This window comes from Dama dama, chromosome 11 (assembly GCF_033118175.1).
Source record: "Dama dama isolate Ldn47 chromosome 11, ASM3311817v1, whole genome shotgun sequence".
NCBI lineage: Eukaryota > Metazoa > Chordata > Mammalia > Artiodactyla > Cervidae > Dama > Dama dama.
In genome coordinates, this window is record NC_083691.1 from 51,455,719 (window position 1) to 51,480,676 (window position 24,958).

A 24,958-nucleotide genomic window follows, 5' to 3' on the forward strand; every position below is an offset into this window, starting at 1 on the left:
TTAATTCTTAATCTTTTGTAAGTGAGAATCCTAAAGCTCAAAAAAGGAAGACATTCATCCCATCAAGGTCAAACAGGTAGTAAGGAAAAGAATTAAGATTCAAAGCCATGTCTCTTACCCAAAGACTGTTTTTTTCCACCACAGCTTGCCATCTCAAATGAGTGAGATAAATTGAATCTTGATTAATAAATGAAACAGTGCATTTACTTTTATCACTCTACTGCTTTGGGAAAGTATTTTCAACCAGTTCTCTTGTGGGAAGGGCAATGAGACCAACAGGACCTTATGTCATCATGATTGCTTCTCCATCTGGCATGATTGAGTAGGGATGCAAGACTTTGGAGGAAAATCAATTCACTCTCAGCTGTCGCCTTTCTGTCCTTCTTACCCATGTTTTACAACATCTGCTTGCTGCTGTTCCTTTCACGCCCATGATTCTTAATCATTTTTTTTTCTAGTTTAAAATTACATTCTTCTCTAGGGGTGTCCTCCTTGCTCGTTGCTAAGTAATGCAGTACATGATGTCTCAGCATGTTCTGTTTCTGTCCCTGGTGAGTGGACAGGCAGAGCAGATGTGGCATGCCATCAGACAGAAACAGCAGGTGGATGGAATACGAAGTGGATTCCACAGAAGACCTGAATAACTCTGGACTTAGTGTGAAAGGGCAACCATTAGGGCCTGAGACTGGTTGCATGTTCATCTCCAGTGGAAGATTGACGAGCAAAACATACTGAGCTTCAAAGAAACTTCTCAATAAAAGGAGCCATCTCAGAATAGAAACTAGACAAAGAGAACAAGAAAGAAATATCAATTTATAAGAGCTGATGGCATTAAAGAAGCAGCAGTTGAAACTACTAAAGAAGGTTGTAATTTCCTACTTAGTGAATCCATTAGAAGATAAGCCTTAAGAAAGATATTTAAAATATTACTGTGCAAATGTGTGTGTGTGTGAGAGAGAGAGAGAGAAAGCAAACTATCTCACCCAATTTATTGTCTATGTTCTTGATTTACTTATTTATTGTCTATGTTCCAAACAAGACAGCAAGTTATACAATGCAGAGGCTATAACTTGCCCTTGATTGCTGCTTTTTTTTTTTTTTTTTTATGATAGTAACAAGATGTCTAGCACTGTCCCTGGAACACAGTAGGTGCTGCAAAAATGTCTACTGAATGAATAAATTGATGAGTAATTTCATGAGGAAAAGGACAATCTAGGCTTAAAGAGAGAGTACACATTCTTATGGAATCAGTGAATGACTGAGAGAGAAAAGGAGCTTATAAAGGGAGACTGTGGGTACAAAACAAGAGTTCACCCAGTTCTCCACATTTCATACAGGCTCGCTTTCTTTAGAGACCTGTGAAGTCAGTGAACCAGCTAAGTTGAAGAGGAAGCAAAGCCTGTCTCCAGGCTTCCCCAATTATTCACACGAAGGAGCTAGCTGTGGGCTAAATGGAATATTTCCTGGCCTTTCTCAACCTGTCCCTCTCACTCAAGCAGAAGGGATGACATCCTGAATCACATGTAGTGGTCAATCAGAGCACACGTCATACAGTACTGCAATTGTTTACTTCTGTTTGTCTCTCATACTTGATTTCATAATTTTAGAAACTCAGAGGCTGTAACTACATATTGGCTTTGGAATCTTAGAGGCTTCTCAATGCAGACACTCAATCCGTGAATGAATGAATGGATTGAATAAGTGAAGAAATATAAAAAATAAAGTACACTTTGCTTTGTTAGCTTTTCTCAGAAATATTTTCTCAAAATGTGTTTTATAAAATTTTTTGGAATATAGTTCATGTACAGTGTTGTATTAGCTTCAGGAGTATAGCAAAGTGAATCAGTTATACATTTACATATATCAACTTTTTTTTAGATTTCTTTTCCCATATAGACCATTGCAGAGTTTTGAGTGGAATTCCTTGTGCTATACAGTAGGTCCCTACCAGTTATCTGTTTTATATGTAGTACAGTATGTATGTCACTCCAAATCTCCCAATTTATCCTCCCCCTCCTCTTGTCCCCTGGTAGCCATAAGTTTATTTTCTACATCTGGTCCTCTACTTATGTTTTGTAAATAAGCTCATTTGTACTCTTTTTTTTTAAGATTCCACATATAAGTGATGTGTGCTATTTGTCTTTCTCTGTATGACTTATTTCACCTAGTATGACAATCTCTAGGTCCATCCATGTTGTTGCAAATTACATCATTTTGTTCTTTTTGCAGTTGGGTAATATTCCATTGTATATGCACACTACATTTTCTTTATCCATTCCTCTGCTGATGGACATTTAGATTGCTTCCACGTCCTGGCTACTATAAATAGTGCTGGGATGAACACTGGGATGAATGTATCTTTTTGAATTATGGTTTTCTCAGAGTACAAGCCCAGAAGTGGAATATCTGGGTCATATAAAAGTTCTGGAGCTTCCCTAGTGGCTCAGCAGTAAAGAATTCACCTGCAATGCAGGAGACAAGGAACACAAGATTTTGATCCCTGGATTGGGAAGATCCCTTGAAGAAGAAAATGGCAACCCACTACAGTTTTCTTGCCTAGAAATTTCCATCGGAAGAGGAGCCTGGTGGGTGACAGTCCATGGGGTCACAAAGCATTGGAAACAACTGAGCACACCTGAGCTTTGAGCATAGTAGTTTTATTTTTAGTTCTACAGCTAACCTCCGTACTGTTCTCCAAAATGGCTGTACAAATTTACATTCCCATCAACAGTAAAGAAGAGTTCCCTTTTCACCACATCCTCTCCAGAATTCTTTTTTTTTTTTTTTAGGTAGATTTTTTGATGATGGCCATTGTGACCAGCGTGAGGTGATACTTCATTGTAGTATTGATTTGCATTTCTTTAATAATTAGTGGTGTTGAACATCTTTTTATGTGCTTCATAGCCATCCATATATTTCAAAATATAGAATACCAAATAGAGAATCCTGGGAATGTGGCAGAGTAGGATGCACCAAGAACCTGTTTCTACACCTAGATAGCAATTACCATGGCAGAATCTTTCTGATGTAAACATTTTGAAACAAGGGAGTCTGTTTGAAGTCTTGAAACATCCAAGAGAAGGCTTGAATTGTAAATTCTGGTTTGTTGATTTTGTTTAGTTGCTACATCGTGTCCAGCTCTTTGTAACCCCTTGGACTGTAGCTTGCCTGGGTCCTCTGTTCATGAGATTTCCCAGGCAAGAATACTGGAATGGTTTGCCATTTCCTTTTCCACGGGATCTTTCTGACTCAAGGATTGGACTCCCATCTCCTGCATTGACAGATGGATTTTTTACTGCTGAGCCACCAGGGAAGCCCATAAGTTGTGGTTAATTTTGGTCAATTTTAACTCTTAGCTTGATAGCAGTTATTCATCCCTCAAACTCAACACTGTGGCATGTGGCTGTATACATGTTCCTAAATCAGCTTGCAAGGGCCAGAATGAGCAATAAGGATTTTGTCCTTCAAATATCAGGGATCTGTGCTCTGATTACTAAATACTAATCCAGTTGAAGACACAGAGGTGCACCTACTTTGGTGGGTAGCCATTGTTTTAAATTCACTGCCATTGTCATTATATACAATAGTCAAAATGTGTTAACAATCCGTGTCCATCAATAAATGAATGGGTGAGTAAAACCTGGTGTTTACATACAACAGAATATTATCTAGCCTTAAAGGAGCAGTTGTTGTTATTCAGTTACTAATTAGCGTCCTACTCTTTTTGATCCCTGAACTGCAGTATGCCAGGCTTCCATATCCTTTAACATTTCCTGGAGTTTGCTCAAACTCATGAGCAATGAGTTGCTTCTTTGCATCAGATGGTCAAAGTAATGGACCTTCACTTTCAGCATCAGCTTTTCCAATGAATAGTCAGGGTTGATTTCCTTTAAGATTGACTGGTTTGATCTTCTTTCAGTCCAAGGGACTCTCAAGAGTCTTCTCCAGCACCATAGTTCGAAAACATCAATTCTTCAGCACTCAGCCGTCTTTATGGTCCAGTTCTCATATCTGTAGATGACTACTGGAAAAACCATAGCTTTGACTATATGGATCTTTGTTGGCAAAGTGATCTCTCATTTTTGTTGTTGTTGTTGTTGTTGTTGTTTTAAATATGCTGTCTAGGTTTGTCATAGCTTTTCTTCCAAGGAGCAAGTGTCTTAATTTCATGACTGCAGTCACTGTTCACAGTGATTTTGGATCCCAAGAAATTAAAATCTGTCACTGTTTCCACTTTTTGCCCATGTATTTGCTGTGAATTGATGGGACCAGATGTCATGATCTTCATTTAAATTACCAAAGATCATAACATTCAAAAATCATAGAAGGATGCAAACCAGTTCTGTCCCTAAGAATCACTTACAAACAGAAATGAGTCTCAGTTGTAAGCCAAGCTGTTCAATTGCCACAAAATTTGTCATTATATCCCCTCCATTGTCTACATCATGCCACCCGTTAGAGACAACATTTCATCAAGCAGAAGTGAGAGAGATAGTGGGTAATATTCAGAGTCAAAAACAGCATCATCAGCTACCCCAAAAGAAGTAACAGAATACATGGGGAAAATACTGCCATTCTTCAGGTGAAAAACTAGACAAAACTTTTGATTAGAAAGACTGACAGCTAAGCACCCATCAGATAGCTACCAATGACCCACAGGGTTTGGGTACTCTGAGCAGTCATCTTCTGAACACGAGTTTCAATGAAATCTTGGCATTAAGATAAAAATGTCATCTGGAAATAAATTTTTCACCTTGTTTGAATCCAAATGTCAGTGTGTTTACACATTTTCTGCTTTTGGCTATATTAAGGGTGGCTTAGTACATGAACTGACATACACTTTTTGGTCTTGCTGCCATGCTAGATCAAGGTCCTATGACTGGCAGTTTTAAAACCAAGGTACCAATATTTTCTATTTGGGAAAAGAATATTTACTTAAAAATAGGCTAAAAAGTTAAATAAATAAGTTTTTCCCTTAAAAATATCTTTAAGATCAAGGTAGGGCAAAGTATTTTCCTCCAGTCAATTTACCAAATTAACAGGCCAAAAGAGAGCAGAAGAAAACTTTGCCTGTGTTCTCTCTCTCTCTCTTTTTTTTTTTTTTTTTAAATTTTAGGAGCTTAATAGCTGATATGTGTAAACTTTCACCTGGACTCGTCATTCAAAGCTTTGGACTACTGGCCATCTCCACCTCCCCTCCACTCCTCTTACCCCCTCAATACTGACCTATCAGAAGAGGAACTGGGAGTAAAAAAGTATACCCAAAGAATAAGTGATAACTGAACAGTAAACAGAAAGGAAAGCTCATGTAAACTGGGTACTGCTGGAGCTTATGTGTCTGTGGGAAATGATGAGTAGGGAAGAATGCAGTGATACAGAAAGGAGATTATGAGAATTCCCCAGAGAAACAGAATTAGCAGGATGGGAGTATGTCTGTGTGTATGTGTGTGTGCATATACATAAATGACAGAAGAATAGATATATAGATAATTTATTGTAAAGAACTGGCTCATGTGATTACCAAGACTAAGAAATCCCAAGATCTGCAGGCAACAAGTTGGATGCACAGGAGAGAAAATGTGTAGCTTCATTTCTAGTCCAAAGGCTTGAAAGCCAAAAAAACCAATAAGTTCCAGTCTAAAAGCCAGCAGCCCCAAGACCCAAGAAAAGGCAATGTTTATGTTTGAGTATGAGGACAGAAGGTTAGTGTTCTAGTTCAGTAGGCATGTAGAAGATGTTTTCTCTTACTCAGCCTTTCTGTTCTATTCTATTCTATCGTTGATTGGATGGGGCCCATCCACCTTAGAGAGGGCAGTCTGCTTTATTCAGCCTGCTGTTCAGTTGCTCAGTCATGTGTGTCTCTTGGGGACCCTATGGACTGCAGCATGCCAGGCTTTCCTGTCCTCCACCATAGGCTGGAGCTTGCTCTAACTCAGGTCCTTTGAGTCGGTGATGCCATCCAACCATCTTGCCCTCTGTCATCCCCTTCTCCTCTTGCCTTCAATATTTCCCAGCATCAGGGTCCATTCTAATGAGTTGGCTATTCTCATTGGGTGGCCAAATTATTGGTGCTTTAGCTTCAGCATCAGTCCTTCTAATGAATATTTGAGATTGACTTCCTTTAGGATTGACTGGTTTGATCTCTGTGCAGTCCAAGGGACTCTGAAGAGTGTTCTCCAATAACACAGTTCAAAAGCATCAGTTCTTTGATGCTCAGCCTACTTTATGGTCCAACTATCACATCCATACATGACTACTGGAAAAACCACCATAGCTTTAACTATATGGATGTTTGTTGGCAAAGTAATGTCTCTACTTTTTAGTATGCTATCTAGGTTTATCATAGCTTTTCTTCCAAGGAGCAAGTATCTTTTAATTTCATGGCTTTGTTTACCAACTGCAGTGATTTTGGAGTCCAAGAAAATAAAGTCTGTCACTGTTTCCCTTGTTTCCTCATCTATTTGCCATGAAGTGATGGGACCAGATGCCATGATCTTAACTTTTTGAAAGTTGAATTTTAAGAAAGCCTTTTCACTCTCCTCTTTCACTTTCATCAAGAAACTCTTTAGTTCCTCTTTGCTTTCTGTCATAAGGGTAGTGTCATCTGCATGTCTGGGGTCATTGACATTTCTCCTGGTAATCTTGATTCCAGCTTGTGCTTCATCCAGCCCAGCATTTTGCATAATGTACCCTGCAAATAAGTTAAGTAAGCAGGGTGAAAATATACAGGCTTGACACACTCCTTTCCCAATTTTGAACCAGTCCTTGTTCTGTGTCCAGTTCTAACTGTTGCTTCTTGAACTGCATACAGATTTCTCATGAGGCAAGTAAGGCGGTCTTGTATTCCCATCTCTTGAAGAATTGTCCACAATTCACTGTGATCCACATAGTCAAAGGCTTTGGCATAGTCGATGAAGCAGAGGGAGATGTTTTTCCGGAACTCTCCTGCTTTTTCAATGATTCAACAGATGCTGGCAATTTGATCTCTGGTTCCTCTGTGTTTCCAAAATCCAGGTTGAATATATGGAAGTTCTTGGTTCACGTATTGTTGAAACCTAGTTAGAGAATTTTCAGCATTACTTTGCTAGCATGTGAAATGAGTGCAATTGTGCAATAGTTTGAACATTTTTTTTGGCATTGTCTTTCTTTGGAATTGGAATGAAAACTGACCTTTTCTAGTACTTTGGCCACTGTTGTGTTTTCCAAATTTGCTGTCCTATTGAGTGCAGCACTTTCACAGCATCATCCTTTAGGATTTAAATTAGTTCAGCTGGAATTCCATTACCTACACTAGCTTTGTTTGTAGTGATGTTTCCTAAGGCCCACTTTCCTTCTCATTCCATGATGTCTGGCTCTAGGTGAGTGATCACACCATCCTGGATACCTGGGTCACTAAAATCTCTTTTGTATAGTTCTGTGTATTCTTGCCACCTTTTATTAATACCTTCTGCTTCTGTTAGGTCCATACCATTTTTGACCTTTCTTGTGCCCAGCTTTGCGTGAAATGTTCCCTTCGAATCTCTAGTTTTCTTGAAGACATCTCTAGTCTTTCCCATTCTATTGTTTTCCTCTGTTTCTTCACATTAATCACTGAAGAAGGCTTTCTTATCTCACCTTGCTATTCCTTGGAACTCTCCATTCGGATGGATATATCTTTCCTTTTCTCCTTTTCCTTTCACCTCTCTTTTCTTCTCAGCTATTTGTGAGGCCTCCTCAGACAACCATTTTGCTTTTTGCATTTGTTTTACTTGGAGAAGATTTTGATCATGGCCTCCTGTACAATGTTATGAACCTCCATCCATAGTTCTTCAGGCACTCTGTCTATCAGATCTAATTCCTTGAATCTATTTGTCACTTCCACAGTATAATCATAAGGGATTTGATTTAGGTCATACCTGAATGGTCTAGTGGTTTTCCCTACTTTCTTCAATTTAAGTCTACAAATTCAAATATTAATCTCCTCTAGAAATACCCTCCTTGATTCACTGAGAATAATGTTTGACCAAATGTCTGGGCAACCTCTGTCAAATATACACATAAAATAAACCATTACCAGGAATAAATAAGTAAAAAAAAAAAATTAAGAATATAAAACCAAAATAAAATACAGAGCACCAGTAGGCAGAGTATTCTCTTATGATTTTTTTCCCAAGTTTCTTAATTTTATCTTTAGATGTTATTTGAATCTTTAATTTATAGATATGTTTTTAAATTATAGACAGTCTATTTTATTCACTTCTATATTTATTCCATTATCTGGTGAAATTCTCTATCTTGTCTTTTGTTTCAGGCTCCTCTGTCCTTGGAATTCTCCAGGCAAGAATACTGGAGTAAGTAGCCATTTCCTTATCCAGGAGATATTGTCAATTCAGGGATTGAACCTGGATTTCCTGCATTGCAGGCAGATTCTTTACAGTCCGAGACACCGCGAAAGCCCTAGAACGTAAGTAATGTGAGTGAAAGTCTCTCAGTCATGTCCAACTCTGCGACCCTGTGGACTACACAGTCCATGGAATTCTCCAGGTCAGAATTCTGGAGTGGGTAGACTTTCCCTTCTCCAGGGGATCTTCCCAACACAAGGATCAAACCCAGGTCTCCCACATTGCAGGAGAATTCTTTACTAGCTGAGCAACAAGGGACGCCCTCACTCTAAGAGTCATTGGTATTTTTGTGTCTTTAATTCTGTTGGGATTCCTAGGTGGTGCTAGTGGTAAAGAATATACCTGCCAATGCAGGAGATGTGAGAGATAGAATCCAGATTTAATCCCTGGCTCAGAAAGATCCTCTGAAGGAGGAAATGGCAACCCACTCCAGTGTTGTTGCCTGGAAAATTCCATGGACAGACAAGCTGGTAAGGCTATAATCCATGGAATCACAAAGAGTCAGACACAACTGAGCATCTGAACACACACACAATTCTGTTGTCTGGATTTGCTGTAAGTTTTGTCTTAGATGCCATGGTCATCTCTAAACTTCAGTTTTTGTACCATCTGCTTGACAAATTTATTGAATGTGCTGCTCATCTTTTTAGCCACTACATTTAGTATTAGCAGCTGCTTCCAGGAGACAGGGAAATTTGGGGTCATTTATATAAACTTTCTTCTCTCTCATTTGACACCGTAGTTCCTCAGTGCTCTGGGTAGCTCTCCAGTGCTTCCAAACATGTATTTTAATTTTTGTCTTATTTTTCTAGTTGTTTTAACTGGGGATTTGGAACAAACCAACCTAAGTTTGCTGCTTCTAGAAATGGAAGCTCCTCCATGTCATTTAAAGAACTGATTTGTGTACATCTGTAGTCTTAGCCAAATATGATTTTAAATCTTTCATTTCAAAACAAAGCAAAAATATAACAATATAAAAAAGAAAGAGTAAATTTGCCAAAGCAGCATTTTTTTGTTTGTTTTTGCTTTTTATTGTCCTACTGTTAGAGAACTATCACTTTGCATGGCATGCTTATAAATTTAGCTCTTGTCTTCTAGAAGTTAAAAACTGACTTTTGACAAAGCCATCACTTTTCTTAAAACATTTTAAACTTATAATGCAGAATTTTAAAAGATTTATTAGTGTACTTATTTTGGTTACACTGGGTCTTTGTTGATGACATGGGCCTTCCCTAGTTCCGGTGAGAGAGGGGCTACTCTTTGTTGTGGTGCTCCTGCTGGTCATTGTGGTGGCTTCTCTTATGAAGCAGGGGCTCTAGGGTGTGCAGGAATCAGTAGTTGTGGCACCTAAAACACAGGCTCAATTGTTGTGGCTCATGGACTTAGTTGTTCCTGGGCATGTGGAATCTTCCCAGATAGGGAATCTTTGTTTTCTGCATTGGCAGGCAGATTCTTTACCACTGAACCACCAGAGAAGCCCCCAATGCAGAATGTTTTAAACAGAGCTATAGTGAAAGGATGATGTTGGTTCTAAGTTATCATGCCAAATAAAAATCTATAATGATAAATTTATGCTTATTACTTGTTAGGTGGTCAAGATGTAAGGAAAAATTATGGAAGCCTGGTGGCCTAATTTACATTATTTATAAATTCAGTGTAACATTATGTCTATATTTTTGATGAATAGACAATGGTAAATGTTGATTTAAATAATAATTTCAAGAAATCAAAAGTCAACTTGTGTATTTCACTCACTTTGTTAAATCTGTATATAATAAATCTTTAAATACTCAGAAGGTAAATGAACATGTTCACAGAAACACAAGCAAATATATACACTCAAAAGAAACTTTCTAAAGTAAAGGGTGATATGAACCCTGGACATATTTTTAATCAAGCACACTGTTAGCCTAAATTGTGTTGTTATTATTCAATTGCTAAGTCCTATCTGACTCTCTGAGACTCCCATGGACTGTAGCATGTGAGACTTCTCTGTCCTTCACCATCTCCTGAGGTTTGCACACATTCATGGCCATTGAGTCGGTGATGCCCACATTTTAGTTGCTGTTTGTAATCTGAGAGATAAGGATGTCATACTAAGGCAACTCTTGTGTCCATTACTCAGCAGTCATCCGTGAATAGTTATAGACCAGTAGAATTCACAAGACTCACAATTTTTAATAAATGTAAACATTTTCAGAGTATCTGCATTCAAAGTTCTTTTATCTGTCACATAATCTCATCGTGGCACACCGAATTAATATTCTCTAAAAGTGCTTGCAGAAACATTTCCCCTCCCTCACTTCCTTTGTCACTTGTGACCTTATAACTCCCCCAGTATCAGGAGGTAAAGTCTGTGAATTTACTCCCTAGAGTCTAAGTGTTTTTAAAAATAGAACAAGGAAAAAGTGATGCTTTGGCATCCTTACAGACTTTTGGACTCTGTTAGCCAGTTCTTAACTGGCCTGGAAACTTCTGTTTCTTACCTTTTGAAAAACCGGCAGTAGTGCTGTGAGAGCCCCAGGCTGCATGGAGAGGCTGTGTGCAGTGCTCTCTTGCTGGCTGCTCCTGAGTTCCAGTGAGTGACAGCGACATCAGCCGTGAGTCAGCCGTATTGTGTGTGCTGCACCGGCAAACCTTCAGCTCACTCTGGACACAGCCGCCATTTGGCCCCCATCACATACAGAACCCCACTGAACCCGCTGAAGTGAAAATGAAAGTCCCTCAGTCATGTCTGACTCTTTGCCATCCCATGGGCTATACAGTCCATGGAATTCTCTAGGCCAGAATTCTGGAGTGGGTAGCCTTTCTCTTCTCCAGGGGATCTTCCTAACCCAGGGATGGGATCAACCCCAAGTCTCCCACATTGCAGACGTATTCTGTACCAGCTGAGCCACAAGGGAAGCCCAAGAATACTGGAGTGGGTAGCCTATCCTTTCTCCAGTGGATCTTCCCGACCCAGGAATTGAACCGGGGTCTCCTGGATTGCAGGCAGATTCTTTACCAACTGAGCTATCAGAGTGACCAATAGAGACATGAAAAACTGAAACTTTGTTTCTGTTCAGTTGCTCAGTTGTGTCCAACTTTTGCGACTCCAGGGACTGGAACACACCTGGCTTCCTTGTCCTTCCCCATCTCCCAGAACTTGCTCAAAGTCATGTCCATTGAGTTGGTGATACCATCCAACCATCTCGTCTTCTGTCATCCCCTTCTCTTCCTGCCTTCAACTTTTCCCGGCATCAGGGTCTTTTCCAATGAGTTGTCTCTTTGCATTAGGTGGCCAAAGTATTGGAGCTTCAGCATTAGTCCTTCCAGTGAATATTCAGGGTTGAATATTATGAAACCCCAGTAAGTAAGATATGTTTTTTGATATATTACATTTTGGCTGTATTTTGTTCTGCAGCATGAGATGGCTCAAACACATAGGCCTAATAGATATTGTCAATATTAATGTCTTTGAAGAAATAATGTTTTGATCTGTGTTCATCCGAAATAGTCCCTTTGCTCTCTCACACCTCCACTCAGAATATTAGTGTTAGAAAATTTTCATCATTTTGTTCTACTTTGTTTTATAGATGAGGAAACAGGATTTTACAGGAAAAAATGGCTTAAATAGATCTTACTAAAGGGAGTCCCAAACTTCTAATATTCATCTAAATCTCTGCCTCTAATACTAATTCCAGCATCTGAGTGTTATTTTCTCCCCAACCACATGCACAGTGAACTCTCCCCAGATGCTACTGCTATAAACTTGCTGCAATCTTTCCCCCTTACCCTTTCTTTCTCCCTTTTTTCTTTCCTTCCTTCCTCCTTTCCTTCCTTCTTTTTTCCCCTCCTCTCTCCCTCCCTCTCTTCCTCACTTTCATCTTTTTGTTTGATTGTATTTATCTCTACTATAACATACTATTTTTTTCCCTTCCCATTGACTACAGGCCAGACTTAGTGACACATTTGTAATGAATACAGTCATTGATAGTGCACAGAATCTAGGCTATAAAGAAGTATTGTGTCATATGTTTTGATTTCCCTCTCTCTAGGAAAACCAGTGTCCATACCTTGAGATCACTAAGGCAGCCCAAAGGGGAGACCAATATAACAAAGAATTGAGACTCCCAGCCACAGACAGGTGAGTAAACCCTTTGGGAAGTAAATCTTAATCCCCAATCAAGTCTTCAAATGACCTCAGCCCAGCAGACAGCTTATCTGAAACCTTATGAGAGACCCCAAGCTGGAAACTAACATCTGAACCACTCTCAAACTTCTGGTCTCAAGAAACTGTAAGATAATAAATGCATGTTGTTTTAAACAACTATATTTGGAGATAATCTGTTATGTGACAATGGATAGATAATTCAGACTTGCCATTTTTTTTATGGTTAAAAAAATTAAAAAAAACATAAGGCTAAGAAAGGCATTTATCTTTGCATGTATATATGCATACTAATTGCTCACAAGCAAAGTGATTTCTAAGGAATCTAGATGTGACCTTTTAAATATTTTTATATGGCTTAATCATTTCTTCCTAAAACTTATATCTAGCCATTATATCATAGCTATTTATGTAATGCTCTATACATATTCAAGTTTATACTCTATACATTGCAATAACTCCACTGTTATTTCTATCTGTGAATTGTTATTATTTGAATCCCTAACACAAAAACAACATAGATAGTAAGTACTTTTTCAGTGTCTTGTTCTCCAGCAAATTGGATTTAGAAATAGTTATAATTTTATACTCATTGTATTATGGTATGGAGTTCTCATTTCTTTTACTTCTCTTCTTTTTAACCTAATTTACTCAATATGAAAAAAGAAAGTTAAAGTTGCTTTGCAACCTCATGGACTCTAGCCCACCAGGCTGCTCTGTCCATGGTTTTCTCCACGCAAGAATACTGGAGGTGTAACCATTCCTTTCTCCAGGAAAGCTTCCTGACCCAGAGATCAAACTCAGATTTCCTGCATTACAGGCCGATTCTTTACCATATGAGCCACCACGGAAACCAGTACATCACCCTACTATCCCTGTGTATAGCTGTATCTATGCAGCAATGGGAATGTGTTTCCTGGTATCATGGCATAATAAAATAAGCACGCTTTGAGATGGAGATAGCTTTGAACATGGATTATTTCTTCAAAAGACAGAGTTGTAAAAAAAAGCACGTTAGTGTCTCTATTATTATTAATTAATTAGTCATAAAGTGATTGTTTAGTCGCTGAGTCGTAGCTTACTCTTTTGCGACCCCACTGACTGTAGCTCTTCTGTCCATTGGGTATCCCAGGAAAGAATACTTTAGTAGGTTGCCAATTTCTTCTCCAGGGAATCTTCCCAACCCAGGGATTGAACTTGTGTCTCCTGCATTGGCAGGTGGATTCTTTACCACTGAGTCACCAGGGAAGCCCTTAATTAATAGTAGTAGCATTACTTAAAAACATTTCTCTGATCATCTCTATGTAGCAGTGGTAAAAGAGGAACAATTCTGAAAGGGAGGCAAAAGGATAAAAATGAGTAGGTACTAATTATATTAAGGGTATTATTCATTAGTAATTTACCATAATAGATCAAAGGAGAGTGAAAGAGAAAGAGGAACACAGGGTGGAGATAAAACCTGGAAATTGGCATTTATGAAGCACTTGCCAAGTACAAATTCCATCGAAAAACTTACATTATTTTGAGTTTTCCTCAAAAGAATCTAAAGAAAAAAAAATTAGCCCCAGTTTATGGATGAGGAAAGAGAATATTAGAAAGCCTAGGTGAAATTTACTAGTTCCTACATTGAATTATTGAATTGAATCTAAAACTGCAACAATTTACTCCAAGGTTTCCTCATTTGAATAAAGCTTGACAAGGAATATAGAAACCAGGGCACAGGAAAAATAGTTGAAAGTGCTAGAAATGTTTAACATAGAAAAGAGAAGGTTTGGTCTGCGCAAAGTATCTTCAGGTATCTGAATGATCATCATTCTCAACATAAGGCAGACACAATGAATCTTCACAATTGGAGCTTTCTAAGCTACTAAAATAATACTTTGACAAACAGAATGAAAAGCAATCTTCTTAAGAGGAGACTAGAAATGTGTGGTGGCTCACTTCAAATCTAATAGTTTCCATTTCTAAGCTTTGACAATCTAATGGCTTTGCCTAGATCCCTGACTTCCCACTATTAGAGAGATTCATGCAAAGTAATCCACTTTCCAAAGAAGAAACCCAGAGGTGGTGATTGTATCTCAGTGCACTGCTCATAGTACAAATGTGTCCTAATTTTATGCATCTATTTTCTTTCTCTTTTGAATATCAGATGGTTTACATTAGTCCTTTCATTATTAGTTGTCTGTATCTCATCTTCCAATTTCTTTATGTATCATGAAAGTGAAAGTGAAGTCGCTCAGTCATATCTGACTCTTTGCGACGCCATGGACTGTAGCCTACCAGGCTTCTCCATCCATGGAATTTACCAGGCAAGAGTACTGGAGTGGATTGCCATTTTCTTCCCCAGGGGATCTTCCTGACCCAGGGATTGAACTCAGGTCTCCCACATTGCAGGTAGATGCTTTACCATCTGCCACCAGGGAAGCCGTTATGTATCATAAAGTGAAAGTGAAAGTGAAATCGCTCCGTCGTGTCCGACTCTTTGCGACCCCGTGGACTGCAGCCTACCAGGTTCTTCCGTCCACGGGATTCTCCAGGCAAGAATACTGGAATGGGTTGCCATTTCCTTCTCCAGGGGATCTTCTCGACCCAGGGATGGAACCCGGGTCTCCCACATTGGAGGCAGACGCTTTCATCCATTCCTTCATTCAGAAGTTTTTTTTTTTGTCAGTCTGTTCACAACACTTGTATGTAAAGCTTCATGTATTAAGAGACTGGTAAGAAAGATACTTTGAACTTAAGAAACTCTGCCTAGGAAAGGAGACAGTCACATTAATAAATTGTGATACAGCATGGCAAATTCTATGATTGGTAAAAGCATGAGTGAGGAAAAAAGAACAAAGGCACCTAATAGAAACTAGTATCATCAGGAAAGTCTTCAGGAGGAATTAGGACCTGCGTTGAATTATAATAATGGCACCCCACTCCAGTACTCTTGCCTGGAAAATCCCATGAACGGAGGAGCCTGGTAGGTTGCAGTCCATGGGGTCTCAAAGAGTGGGACATGACTGAGGGACTTCACTCTCACTTTTCACTTTCATGCATTGGAGAAGGAAATGGCAACCCATTCCAGTGTTCTTGCCTGGAGAATCCCAGGGACGGGGGAGCCTGGTGGACTGCCGTCTATGGGGTCGCACAGAGTCGGACACGACTGAAGTGACTCAGCAGCAGCAGCAGCAGCATTAAAGGTGAAGAAGTAGAGAGGATACTTTTCTTAAGGCATTTAGATGGTGGTTGTGCAGGGGCAATGACTTAAAATCTGATCTGCTTTTATTCTGTTGTACATATAATATGTTTCTGAGTTGGGGAGGGTGACAGCAGGTCTTAGAGCAATGATCTCAGCTGCAGCTGATTATGAAACACCTCATCCATGCACCGGAAAGTCTGTCAATATTTGGAGAGATGTCAGGGCTAGGGGTAGGGAAGCTTTTGGCATTTAGTGGATAGAGACCAAGTATGAACAAAGAGCTGACTCACTGGAAAAGACCTTGATGCTGGAAAAGATTGAGGGAAGGAGGAGAAGGGGGCGATAGAGGATGAGATGGCTGCATGGCATCATTGACTCAAGGGGCGTGAGTTTGAACAAACTCCAGGAGATAGTGAAGGACAGGTAAGCCTGGCGTGCTGCAGTCCATGGGGTCACAAAGAGTCGGACACGACTGATCAACTGAACAGCAACAGCAACCCTACAATACACGGAACAGGCCTTCACAACATGGATTTATCAGATCCAGGATACTTATGCCAAGGTTGAGAAATTCTGTCTTAAATGCTTGAAAATATTGTAAACCTCTCCTTTAAGAGAAAAATGATCATTGCAAACTTTAAAACAAGAGACTAAGTGGTAAATTCCTCCTGTCCCCTATCTTCCCCCAGGCCATCTTGAGCTCTGCTGTGGAAACAGTAGGCATTGCATACGGCTCTGCCGAGCTTGCCATTTTTATAAAATGCCTTGGGTTTGCTCTGACCTTTCTGCATGGGAGACAACCTTGCATTCCTAATTCTCTTGTATTCTTTTTTTTTTTTAATCTAGGGAAATGTATTTCTTGATTAAGTACAAGATCAAGTGTATCTTTTTCCTAAATTAATGGTTCTCTTGACCTGAGTGCTCACTCATTTGTTACTGCTCCAAAAGGAAATGTGCATTTCTTAGACTCCATAAATCATATAAACAGACTTTTATATTCACCATTTAAATGGAGATAAATCATGATTTATCTGCCATATTCTTGGTTTGTTCTGTGAATATATGTGAGATACACACACACACACACACACACACACACAATCTGTGGAATGTAATCAGGACTTCGGTATCTCCATTATTTCTTTAGGTTTTTTATTTCTTAATTCATCGTGGTCTCACTTTTACCTTAATTAGGATAATTAGCTGCTCAGGCAAATATCATAATTTAGGATATCAGCATCTTTAAAAAATATCTGAATATTAGAACCATGAAAGGTCAATCTAACTCAAGCCCTGCATTTTCTGAGTCCTTCCACCTTGATTAAAATTAATGTTAACCATTTAATATTTAGTTTACTTAGAAAAGAAAATCACTACTTTAGTATCTTTTGTCATCTTCATTTATCTCACAATTAGTGTATGTTTGTGACTGTGTATAAGCATATACATACACATATATGCACATACTATGAAACTTCATTCTGTTTTGGGGTGCCTTTTTGCTATTGTAAGATGTTTAACTCCTTATCGATGAAGACTAAAATAAAAAGTTCAAACATGCATTATAAAATAAAGTGCTTTGTCTCCAAAAGTGACAAAGATGCACCCAGCACATCTTCATTGTCATTAGTATAAACTCAAGCCTCTCTCATAAGAATTAAATAAAGGGCTGTAAAATATGTTTTAAATCTTATGCCAAATCAGGCCACATCTATCTATGCTCAGCAGGAAGGAGTATAATAATTGATTAGAGAGGTTGTGATATTGTGGTTTTACAGTGAGACATGTATATTTAGTCTTTGCCCCATTTCTGGCATAGAGCTCAAACCCTTGGAATTTCCTAAGTAATGAGAGCAATAAAGATGTCTTTTATTAGATTAGTCAGGTGATTTGGGGGTTACCTGAGTATGTGGGCTGATTGCTAACTAACCATGTGATGATAAGAAGGGTGAAAATTTCAGTCCCATCCCCAAATTCTGGAAAGAGGTAAGGGGCTGGAGATTGAATTTAATCAACCAATAGCCAATTACTTAATCAAACATGCCTATGTAATGAAGCCTCACAAAAAACAAAAAGGATAGGGTTTGGGGAACTGCCGGGTTGGTGAAAACCTTGAGATTCCTAGAGAGTGGTGTGCTCAGACAGGGTGTGGAAAATCTGAGATCTTTCTCCATATCTTTGCTTATGCATCTCTTCCATTTAGCTTTTCCTGAGTTATATACCTCTTTGTAATAAACTGGCAAACTAGTAAATAAGATTCTTCCCTACATTTTAATCCTCTCTAGCAAATATTTTTTTTTTTCTAGCAAATTAATTGAGCCCAATGAAGGGGTGCTGAAGAATTGATGCTTTTGTTGCTGGTGAAGACTCTTGAGAGTCCCTTGGACACAAGGAGATCAAACCAGTCAATCCTAAAGGAAATCAACCCTGAATACTTATTGGAAGGACTGATGTGAAGCTGAAGCTCCAATACTTTGACCACCTGATGTAAAGAGCTGATTCATTGGAAGGGGACAACAGAGGATGAGATGATTGGATGGTTATCACTGACTCGATGGGCATGAGTTTCAGCAAACTTCAGGAGATGGTGAAGGGCAGGGAAGCCTAGCATGCTGCAGTCCATGGGATCTCAAAAAGTCAGACGTGACTTAGTGACTGAACAACAATGATGATGACGGAGTCATTGTAACCATCAATCTGCAACCAATCAGTCAGAAGCCCAATTGGAAACATAGACTTACAATTGGCAAACTTCTGGCACTGAGCCCTTAACCTGCAGACTCCAGGTAGATAGTGTCAGAATTGAGTTGAATTATAGGACATGTTCTTGGTATCTGAGAATGACTGGGTATTGTGGGAAAAACTCTTCCACACATTGTCATTGGAATGAGAATTATTAGACATTTGCTGTGGGCTCCAGAGTGATGAGCACAACACAAGGGCCCTGCATTTGTCAAACCTATGTTAGTCCATCAGGGGACGGCTGAGTGCTTGACAACAGATAAAAGTGTTAGTGGAGTCAGTGTTTCAGTTGTGAAAATGAGGTCATTAAAGTCGAGGAAGAAGGAATGAGCATTTCCGGGCATTCTGTATGTGTACTATATGTGTTGTACTATATGTGTATACCTTCTTATCATCCCATGGTGAGTTCTCTTGGCAATCAACCCACTTCTCAGGTGCATCCTCCAAGTCACCTGATTTACCTCACAATAGACATCGTTATTACTCTCTTGGTGGTGGTGTTTGGATTGCTCTCATCACTTAGAAAATTCCAAGGGTTTGAGTTCTGTGCCAGAAATTGAACAGATTTATGCCATATTATAAAATCATGGGGCTTCCCAGGTGGCTCAGTGGGTAAAGTATCCACCTGTAATGGTGGAGGCACAGATTTGGGTTCTATGCCTGGGTTCAAGAAGATTCTCCTGGAGGAGGGCATGGCAACTCACTCCAATATTTTTTCTTGGAGAATCCCATGTACAGAAGAGCCTGGCAGGCTACAGTCTATAGGGTCACAAAGAGTTGGATATGACTAAAGCAACTGAGCATGCATACATGCATAAAATCACAGCCTGACTAGTCAATACTACTTCACAAAGCTCTTGAGATCATCATCATTATCAACATTTCAAAGATGGGAGAAACTAAATTTTGAAAAGCAAACATATTCAGATAATAAGGGCAGGGCTTGAATTCAGCTGGGTTTACTTGGCTTTGAATCCTATGCTCTCTTAATATTTATAGGGCTTTGGACAATTAGAATTCCTTTAGGATTTGTGTTTGGTTGAGAACAAGGAAAAAATTGAGAGTCATGGGGGTTGAGAAATAAGGCCGTGACTTTGCACTAAGTTTTGAGACTAGGAGCTATTTGTAACCATTTATCACAATAAATCTTACAAAATATTTGATCACCCCCAAACTAAACACTCTACCCATTAGCAATGATTCCTTGTTTTTCCCTAACACTTCAGCCATGTGTGCATGTGTAATAAGTCACTTCAGTCATGTCTGACTCTTCGGGACCCTATGGACTGTCACCCATCAGGCTCCTCTGTCCATGGGGATTCTCCAAGCAAAAATGTTGTAGTGAGTTGCCATGCCCATCTTCAGGGGATCTTCTCTACCCAGGGATCAAACCCACATCTCTTATGTCTCTTGCATTGGCAGGCGGGTTCTTTACCAGTAGCGCCCTACGTGACCGCTAATCTAATTTCTTTGGTAAAAGATTTGCATACTCTGGACATTTCGGTTGAATAGTGCCATATGATATGTGGCCTTTTTTTAAGTAGCTGCTTTCACTCAGCATGTTTTAAAGGTTCATATATGTTACAGCATATATGAGTAGTTCATTCCATTTCAGGTGAACAATATCTCATTTTATGAATATTTCACATTAATTTTCATCTGTTTTTCAGTTGCTTGATATTTGGGTTGTATCTACTCTTTGGCTATTATGAATAATGATATTATGAAAATTCGTATACAAGGGTTTATTTGTATGTGTGTGTGAAATTATGGTTTCATTCTCTTGGTTATAATAATAAGGGATAGGATTTTCAATTTATAAGGCAATGCTTTGCTTAATTCTTACAGGAACTGCCAGACTGTTTTCCAAAATAGCTGCACCATTTTGCATTCCTACTAGCCTTGCATGAGAGTTCCAGTTTCAGTATTCTCATCAAAACTTGAATGTAGCCATTCTAGTGTGTGTAAAGTATTCTCATTTCCAAAATTGATAGCATTATTGAGCATCTTTTCAGATATTTATTGGACATTTGTATATCTTCTTTAAATTACTTTTGAAGCTTATATACAATGTTACTTATAAAGGACTTGGAGCACTCTGTGTCTGGTATATAATAACTTTTCTATTAAAAAAAGTAGTTTTTCCTGTTTCCTTAATTATGAAATTTATCTTCAATAATCAGTTTAAGTCTTAGGAAGCTTTTAAGACTTTAGAGGCAATAATTTATTAGAAATTACTTAACTTTCAGTAGCATGTTCCTACATTTAAAGGTTTGTTCAATTCAATATACTCAATTTTAAGATCAGTATAATGTATAAACAGTAATTAAAATAGGCATAAATATTAATTGCTCACATCTAAATTTTGTTGCAAAATTGTTACCTAGTGAAATTTTATGGTGATATTTTACAAGTTGAGATAAAACTGTAGCAGCTATCATCCATATCACGTGTATTGCCATTTTGTACAGAAATCCTTTGAAAACTGCAACTTATCCCTTTTAAAACTTTCCAGAGAAGGATATATTCTTTTGTGTTTATTGATCATGCACCTAGAATTATGCTAGGTCCTTTACTTCAGCTTGGGCAGTTAATATTGACAAAGATCCTATGTGGTACACTTGTTGTTGTAGCTGTTGTTTAGTTACTCAGTTGTGTTCAGCTCTTTTGCAATCCCAAGGACCTCAGCCCCACCAGGCTCCTCTGACCATGGTAATTCCCAGGCAAGAATACTGGAGTGGGTTGCCATTTCCTTCTTTAGAGGATCTTCCTAACCCAGGGAATAGAACGCACATCTCCAGCATTGCAGGTGGATTCTTTACCACTGAGCCACCTGGGAAGCCCCTATAAAGTAGATATTAGTAACCTAATTTTACAGTCTTGGGATTGTGATGTAGAGGATTAATTTGCTCCTTAATGCCACACAAACCTTAAAAAAAAAAATGTCCCCATTATGCAATGTCTTTCCTTCTCCTAACAATCCAGATTAACTATTTCAGCACATACCAAATTCATTATCTTTCATATAGACTTTCTCAACAATTTAATCCACAGAATCATAAATAAAATAATTCAATAAAAGCTTCATTGAGCCTTTTATTAGACACCAGATGACACTTTTATGCTGTGGACAAGAGAGATATTTAACATTATGACCTCTATGCTGGTGTAAGAGAGAAACTTGCCAGAAGTGTGAAGATGGAGATAGTGTATTGATATCAGAATAAAGTAAGGGTCATTTTAAGCTCCAAAAAGGATACCATCAGTGCCGGCTTTCTTCAGATTTGTATCATTAATGCCTACACAGTTCCTGGCAGAGAATAGGTGCAGTAGCTCAGGTTAATTTGAATTCAATATTTTTTTAAAAATCCAATGATAAGAGAAAGGATTGATGCTTATGAATTTGAATTAGTACCAAAAGATAGATTTTAGGCCAGGAAAGGCAAAAAGAAGGAAAAACACTTCAAATACATTCTCTCTCTCTCTAACATACATACACACACACACACACACACACACACACACACACACACACACAATGGCAGGAAGTCAAAGGAGTTATTTTGTGATCCTATATAGTTTTGAATGACTGCAGAAAAATATGCATATTTGACTCAAAGCCAGAAAACGAGGCTACCAAAGTGTCTGAGGTTAGATCAGGAAAGGTCCTGTATGTCAATTTTCAGGATTTGGGTTTTATCCTGCAGGCTATGATGAATCATTAAAGTGTTTTTTAGCAGCAAACTGTGAAAGATGTCATCTATGATTTAACAAATCATGTCAGTAATCCTGTAGAAGACAGATTAAAATAAGCAGTTTTATTTTAATAAAATAAAATAAACAGAGAAACAGTTTAGGGAAACTGAATGGTAATTGTCTTAGTTTGACTGCAACAATAAAATACCAAGGACCGTGTGGCTTAAAAAACAGACTATTTCTCACAGTTCAGAAATCTGAGAGATCCAGATCCAGGTATTGGCAGGTTCAGTTTTTTGTTGAGGACTCTCTTCTTGGCCTGCAAATCATCACCCTTCTCACTATGTCCTCAAATGGCAGAGAGAAAATCCTGGTAACTCTTCCTCTTCTTATTAGAGCTCAAATCTCCCCTTGGGTCTCCTCCATCAAGGCCTCCTCAGTCTAATTAGCTCCCAGTGTTCTATCTGGGAGGGAGAAATCATCTCCCCTTTCCCTATTGAACTATTGTGGCTGAACTACTAATAAAATGGAGACAAAACAGATTAACAGGAGAAAAGGAACTCACTTTAATAACCTTGAACTTAATATACGATTCAAACCTAAAGGCCTAAACCTGCTGACTTTTGAGGGCTGGACCTTCACAACTTATATAAAACATTGTAAAGAATTTTTTTGTTTGTTTATTTCTGTTTTCTTCAGTAAAGATGAGAGAGAAAACTTTGTTCCTTGAGAGAGGTAGGAACACAGTATGGCATCTATCTGTGTCAGAGTTGTACCCTAGCTTTACCTATGGATTCTAATTTAAAAGAATAGCAAAAGCTGTGATAATTACAGATACACATTAGATTGATTTTTTCAAGAACAGTATACCAAAAGTCTATTTTCATATAACTTCACCAAATTATTTTTTATAACATTTTAAATTCTTAAATGGGTTGTCAACAGCTTTGTTATTATCTTTGATGGTTAAATTATTTTCATATGATTATTGGTAATTTTATGTCTTTCACTGAAATTTTCCAAGTGTTGTCTTGACATTTATCTTTGGATACAAAGCATTCATCATATATTTTTATGGCAACCTTTTCACACAATGGAAATAACTATTCTTTGACTTTTTATTTATCTTTTGATTTTGTTTCTATTTTTGGGCACATATGAATTTGATATTTTTCTTGAGTATTTTGGGTTTCATGATATATATTTTTAGTAAAAACCCATAGTAAGTCTAAGATTATACAAATATTTATGTAAAGTACTTACAAGACATTTTTATTTTATTTTACACTGTTGAATGGGATAAACAATCCAATTTATTTATTTTCTAAGTGTTAAGTCTATTTTTTTGAAGCCCAATTACTGAATGCATTTTACCAACTCAGCTTATAATTTCATCTTCAAGAACTATTTTTGTTTTTATTTGAGCCTCTCCTATCTTCACTTCTTAAAGATCTTGCTATCTTCGGAAGACTTCATCAATACTTGGTAATTTATCAATATAATAGAAGAGTGGGGAAATTTGATCCTCGACACAAATGGGGCAAGAAAACTCTCACAAGCAATAAACAGCCTTTCCCAAACTGTATCCAGAATGAAGACTCACCAGTGTGATAAATAATAATAACCATTAGTGTTTTCTCAGGGCAACAGCTCTTATTTTACAATTAGATATACTAAGGCTTAGCCTTATATAAACTAAGATATACTAAGGCTTAGATATACTAAGGCTTCCCTGATGGCTCAATTGGTAAAGAATCTGCCTGCAATGCAGGAGACCGGGGTTCAAGAAGAGAAGGGGACGATTGAAGATGAGATGGTTGAATAGCATAACCAACTCAATGGACATGAGTTTGAGCAAACTCCGGGAGATAGAAAAGGACAGAGAAGCCTGGCATGTTTCAGTCCAGGGGTCATAAAGAGCTGGACATGCCTTAGTGATTACACAACAACAAGGCCCAGAGAGACAAATTAATTAAAGTAGCTCTGCCGAAATCATGTCAACTATTGGAATAACTCTTCCAAACATTCTGATAAAACGACAAATTAGGGGTATTGGGTACACAAGGCAAAATCTTATAAATGAAATAAAAAAGAACCAGTAACTTTTGATTGACCCTTATATTAGAATCTTGCGATCCATCCATCAGATTAAGCTCTTCCAACCTTCACAGTCTATTTCCTCAGTAGCCTTCATATATATGGGTGTTTGATAGAATAGTAACAATCTATGTGACACTAGGAAAGTTGGTCTCTCTGTCATTCATCTAATCTGTTATTTTAAACTTCACTTTGGTCAGCTAGTCAGAACAATATTCCTTTAAATACACAGTTACAGCCGTTTACAAATTCTGTTTTTGTTTTTTTTTTCAGCTGATAAAACTTTCTTTAGCAAGCAAATATAGTACGTCTTGCCTGGAGAATCCCATGGACAGAGGAGCCTGGAAGGTTATAGCCCATAGAGTCGCAAAGAGTGGGACATGACTGAAGCGACTTAGCCCATGGTACATCTGTATAAAATAAATCTTAACATTTTTCACTTTTTCTGTAAACAGTCCTCTTTTCTAGTATCACATTTACCTGGGTTTCTCCATTTCCTGTATCCCTATGAAGCAATTTTTGTTTATTTTATTTTAAAATAACCATTTTATTAGTCTCTAAGATATCCTGACTGAATGACAATTTGTATATTCATTATTATACAACATGTTATTTCTCTAATACCACTTATTCAATACAGAATATATATACACACAAAAACTTGCTAGAATAATAGATGGTTGTGGACTGGATCCTAAGACAATT